Source organism: Odocoileus virginianus, chromosome 20, assembly GCF_023699985.2.
Source record: "Odocoileus virginianus isolate 20LAN1187 ecotype Illinois chromosome 20, Ovbor_1.2, whole genome shotgun sequence".
NCBI classification, from domain to species: Eukaryota; Metazoa; Chordata; class Mammalia; order Artiodactyla; family Cervidae; genus Odocoileus; species Odocoileus virginianus.
Window position 1 is genome coordinate 9,548,590 of NC_069693.1, and position 6,180 is coordinate 9,554,769.

Consider the following 6,180-nt stretch of genomic DNA (forward strand, 5'->3'; position numbering starts at 1 on the left):
ACTTTTGAATCTTTGCACCAATTTGTGGCAGTGCAGACATTTAAATGGTCTAGGTAGTAATTCTTCAGTGAGAATCGCCATTCATCATAGAAGTGTTCCAAGTGATGTACATGTGGTAAAACGTTGACCACAAGTGCAGTCTATACCATAAGAAATCCCATGCAGTAGAGAAACTTGATAATGTGTAGCAAAAAAGTTAGTCAGCTTGCACCTTAAATACAATTTTTTTAAAATTAAGTAAAACTAACATTTACAGAAGTGAGTAATAACTTACAGAGGGCCAAGCCAAAGTGTCCATTGTTAGAAGCAGACACCACTCTTTCTCAGCATCTTGTTTAATAATGGGTTTTTAGAAGGTGCTCATTTTGTCAAGTTCCTACCAAAACTGTGATTCAGTTTGGGATTATAGCTGGATTTTGGAGGAGGACATACCTTTACAGTATCTTTATCTTCAATAATGATGTATTTTTGTATCTGTTTGTTTATTTTGATCATATTTTATCTCTAGTTTTCTTTCCTTTTTAAAATAATATTTATTTGTCTGCATCAGGTCTTAGTTGTGGCCCAGGGGATCTTATTCCCTGACCAGGGATTGAAACCCCTGCAACTGCAAAGTGAATTCTTAACCTCTGGACCACCAGGGAAGTCCTTTTAGTTTTTTTTTTACGTTACATTTTCATACCAGTTATTGTTTGTATATGAAACAGCCATTCAAATGCAAATAAAACCATCCCTGAAGTATTACTTTCTTACCAATTCAGGTGGGCAATAATGAAATATTAGCTAAACTCAGTGTCAGTAAGGGAATAGAAAGAAGTTAGCATCCTTATCATATATTAGTGAAAAAAAAAAAAACAGGTGTAACACTTCTGAAGAGGATTTTACATATATGTATCAAAGTGTATAAGGAGCATTATCTTTCAACCACTAATGCAACTGCTCAGAATTTAAGACATGATTGCACGGGTTGGAAAAGATGGTTTTCTAAGAATATTTGCAATAATAAAAACTGCAGACAACCTAAAGTTTCATGAATAAGAGATTGAGCAAATTATGTCATCCTCATATAATAGAATAATGTGTGGGTGTGTCTGACTCTTTGCAACCCCATGGACTATAGCCCACCTGGCTCCTTTGTCCATGGAATCTTCCAGGCAAGAATACTGGAGTGGGTTGCCATTCCTTTCTCTGAGGAGATGTTCCTGACCCAGGGATTGACCCTGCATCTCTTGAGTCTCCTGCACTGGTAGGTGCATTCTTTACCACTGTACCACCTGGGAAGCCCACAGAAAGGAATAATATCAACCATTAAAATGATTTAGACCTATAAGTTTTCACATATTGTTTGGGGAAAACATCAACTTATAAAAGATTAAGTATGATCTATAATAGACAAGAGTAGGATGCAGAGCAGCACTGGGACCAATTCTCCACCATTGCTCTACATTTCACTTTTCAGTGTTGCTGCAAGGTTTGTTTGGGGGATTTAACACAAGTGGGGATACGTCTAACATAGGAAATGTTTTCTCCAAGTTATTTTCCTCATCTGAAAAATCTTTGCTTTTATATTATCCTGTTTAATATATGTGAAACTTCAAAGCTGAGATTACCAAATATTCTCTTTCCTTTCACAAAGATAGAATCTGTAATATAGAGGACCATGAGATGTGATTTGTGGTAATGGTTTCCTTGTTTTAAGGTAGGTGTTTTTAACATATTTGCTATTATTTCTTTTGGTTTTTCTCTTCAGAAACTTGCCCAGGCTTTGCATTGGCTTTGTTTGAACAGATTATGTTTCATGTTCAAATATTTCCATTCCCTTCTATGACATGTTTTTGCCAAAAGGAAAAAAAAAACACCTGTATCTAAGATAGTCTTTAAATAAAAATTCTACTTATAGGACATTTAGAAATTTTGAGGAGAAAGTACAAGAAGCCAATAGACAAATCCAGAATTCAGACACATAATTTGACATCTTTGTTTCTCCAACAGTTCAAGGACATTAGAGATGGTGGTGGCTGTAAATAGTGTAGGATATAGTTTTAGAATAAATGAGCCTCAGGTGAGATAGCAATCAAATACAATGAATTCATCTATTTGGATACTTGCTGGAGTAAACCAGCTGTAAAATATTATTATTTTTAAGCAATATGACATTTGAAAGGAAATGATAGTGTTAAAGACTGCTTTAAAATTCTTTATGAGTGTGCTCAGTCATGTCTGACTCTTCATAAACCCATGGACTGTAGCCCGCCAGGCTCCTCTGTCCATGGGATTTCCCAGGCAAGAATACTGGAATGGGTTGCCATTTCCTGCTCCAGGGGATCTTCCTGACCCTGGGCTCGAACCGCATATCTTGTGTTTCCTGCATTGGCAGGCAGATTCTTTACCACTGCACCACCTGGGAAGTCCTTAAAATTCTTTAGTAACAAAATTTTAAAGAGATACATGAAGCCAGTGTGGCATAACGTTGATAAGTGTTGAATTTAACCTATATGTATTTAGTACTTCATGTTACTATTCTCAATACTTATGTACTATTTTTAGAAGTTTCATTTTTTAAATTATTTCCTGCCCAGAGGAAAGTGCTAAGTACATACTTCCTGTAGTTTCATTTGTAGGTATATGGACTCCATCTCCCACATCAACTTACCTATCCCCCAGCCCTAAATAATAATGACCTCACATTGTCTAAAAAGGCTGGTAGAAAAGAAATATTCATAGCAAATATATGGTATCAAAAAGAACAATAGAGGAGTAGTCAAAGGAAAGCTTGAGTTTGAACTTAAAAAATTCCAAGGAAAGAGACTTTTCCCCTATTACAGTATTTTCTCCAGTTCTTTGCCCATGCAGCTCTTCTCATTTGTCAGAAACAAGGAGGCAGTTTGTTTCATGGCCTGTGCTTGGAATTCCTTGTGCTTGGCACCTTGGAGTAAATAGTATATGCTGGACAGTAAAGTCAGAAGTAGATGAATACAGGCATATATAGAGACAATGGAGTCAAACCAAGTCGGAGATTCTATGTTCCTTAAGGTCGACGTCCAGTGCAGCACAGAGCAAGCCTTCTTGTCATAGGCATAGCTTTCCTGCTAACGTGTTCATTTTCTTTACATGTGAGAAGCTTCTCTTCCCCCCCCCCCCCAAATATCTATATTTCCTTTAAATCCACACGTTCTAGTTTTTTATTGAAAAAAAAAAAATTACAAAAAAGAAAAAGGCCAAATGCTAACCGTGCTTAAACGACTCAGACTGAGTTTAACCCAAAGAAATAGTGGAGGGAAGGCGGAATCACTACCACGCAGAGGATTCTGGGAGGTGTAGTCGGAAGCAGTTCCACCCCAGACAGGCAGGGCTGTGGTCCCATACCTCCCATACCCCTTTGGGGTTTCTGGGAACTATAGTTCAGAAGTTTCGTGCAATCAACAACATTTCCTATTCAGGAGTGCGGGGTGTTGCCCTCTCGGAGAGTCTCCGGAACCTGCGAAGTGACTCGGAAGAACTTCCGTTTCACGGGAGGTTGCGGCCATCACTGCCTTTATGCAGTGGTGACTTGAATCCCAGTAACAGCTCCGCGCTTGCTCAGTCTAGGCAAGGGGCCGACAGTGGTCCCGGAAGAGAAGCGATGGTCGGTGGGTGACAAGGGTTAGAAGCATTTGCGTTTCCTTCTCGGCAGAAAATCCTAGCCTTTGCAGAGCAGTTGGTTGGGAGCGGGCTGGTATAACACATGGCTTTTTTGATGGGTGGGCTTCCCAGGGGAACCCGCCTGCAGTGCAGGAGACCCAGGAGAGACACGGGTTGGATCCCTGGGTAGGGAAGATCCCCTGGAGGAGGGCATGGCAACCCACTCCAGTATTCTTGCCTGGAAAATTCCATGGACTGAGGAGCCCGGCAGGCTACAGTTCATGCGGTTGCACAGAGTCGGACATCATTGAAGCGACTGAGCACGCACTATCCTTGTGACCACTAGCCAAATTTTGGACTTCCCTGTAGCTCAAAGGTAAAGAATCTGCCTGCAATGCAGGAGACCATGGTTCCATCCCCTCCAGAAAAGAATGGCAATCCACTGCAGTATTCTTGCCTAGAGAATCTTGCCATGGACAGAGAAGCCTAGTGGGCTACAGTTCGTGGGGTCGCAAAGAGTCAGACACTACTGAGTGATTAAAACTTTCATTTCATTTCACTTCACTCCTGGGTTCTGTATTCCCCGAGCCTCTCCTTGATTCGCAATTAGCACGGCCACTTCCTAGTGTTATAACTTTGGGCAAGTTAATCTCTGAATCAGTCGCTGGGGTATAATTATATAGTACTTACTCAGTGGGATTGTGGAAGTTAAATGAAGTTAATTTTAAAACATGTGGAATAGTAATTGCGCACAGAAAAAGCTGCTCATTATGGATGCACAAAGCTCCAGCCAACAATAATCAATTATGTATGAAACAATTTTAATTTCCCAATGTTAAGGCAGCATACATAAAAGACAGTCAACTGTGCTTAAAATATTGACCTGTTTGACATATATTAACCTATTTGACATATACTGGCATATGTGCTAGAAAATGGATTAAAATCCTTAACATGAATCTTAAGATAATAAAACCCCAATAGGAATATGGATATGACTACAAAGGATATGAATAGGCAAGTTTTTAAAAGAAGCAATTGCTATAGCAAGTAAATACATGAAAAATTAGATTGATTATTCAATAAGTGAACATGTTTAATCAAGTTGCTTGACTGTGCTCTGGAATCATATGAAGTGTAGTCCAGGCTCTAAGGGTAGTAGCTGACCTTCTGTCCTAGGAAGGCAATGACATGGGGGTTCTGGGATGTGTAGTCCAACAACTTTGTGTAGGTGGCCAACTGCCTCTGTAGAGGGGCATGGTGTGACCATTATCTCCTGGGGAATTCTGGGAGCATAATCAAGAATTGTGGGTACACAGAGAATTCAACCTAGTGCTCTGTGATGACCTAAAAGAGGTGGGATTCGTTTTCTGTAAAATAAGGGGCATGCCATTACCTACCTAGTAAAATTGTTTGGAGAGTTAAATGAGATAGTCACAAATAAAAGGTTGAAAGGTTTCTTTAGTTAATGTATTTCCTGAGGAATGTTCAGTTTAGTTCAGTCACTCAGTCATGTCCAACTCTTGGTGAACCCATGAACTGCAGCACTCCAGGCTCCCCTGTCCATCACCAACTTCTGGAGCTTGCTCAAACATGACCATAGAGTCAGTGATGCCATCCAATCATCTCATCCTCTGTCATCCCTTTCTCCTCCTTCCTTCAGTCTTTCCCAGAATCAGGGTCTTTCTCAATGAGTCAGATCTTCGTGTCAGGTGGCCAAAGTATTGAAACTTCAGCATCAGTCCTTCCAATGAATATTCAGGACTGATTTCCTTTAGGATGGACTGGTTGGATCTCCTTGCAGTCCAAGGGACTCTCCAACACCACAGTTCAAAAGCATCAGTTCTTCGGTGCTCAGCTTTCTTTATGGTACAACTCTCACATCCATACATGACTATTAGAAAAACCATAGCTTTGACTAGACAGACCTTTATCAGCAAAGTAATGTCTCTGCTTTTTAATATGCTGTTGAGGTTAATCATAGCTTTTCTTCCAAGGAACAAGCATCTTTTAATATTATTGTTGCAGTCACCATCTGCTGTGATTTTGGCACACAAGAAAACAGTCTCTCACTGTTTCCATTGTTTCCCCATCTATTTGCCATGAAGTGTTGAGACTGGATGCCATGATCTTAGTTTTTTGAATGTTGAGTTTTAAGCCAGCTTTTTCACTCTCTTTCACTTTCATCAAGAGGCTCTTAGTTCCTCTTTGCTTTCTGCCATAAGGGTGGTGTCATCTGCATATCTGAGGTCATTGACACTTCTCCAGGCGATCTTGCTTCCAGATGTTCAGTTACCTGAAAACTTGTATGAGTCCAGGAAGAGATCAGATTTCCACCTGCAGTACTACTAGCCCTCTGATCCCTGCAGGAATCTGGGCTATTCCTTGATTCCTTCTGGATTCATTTTCTGTCTCAGAAGTGGAGTTGGTATGTGTCTCCAGGATAGTGTGTGTGTACAAGGGATATAGAGTTCTAATTTCTTCCTGCTTCCTTTCCTTTCTTAGCCCTAACTTGAAGAGGGCTATAGGAAGGAGAATTGAATGATTCCAGGTCCTAGC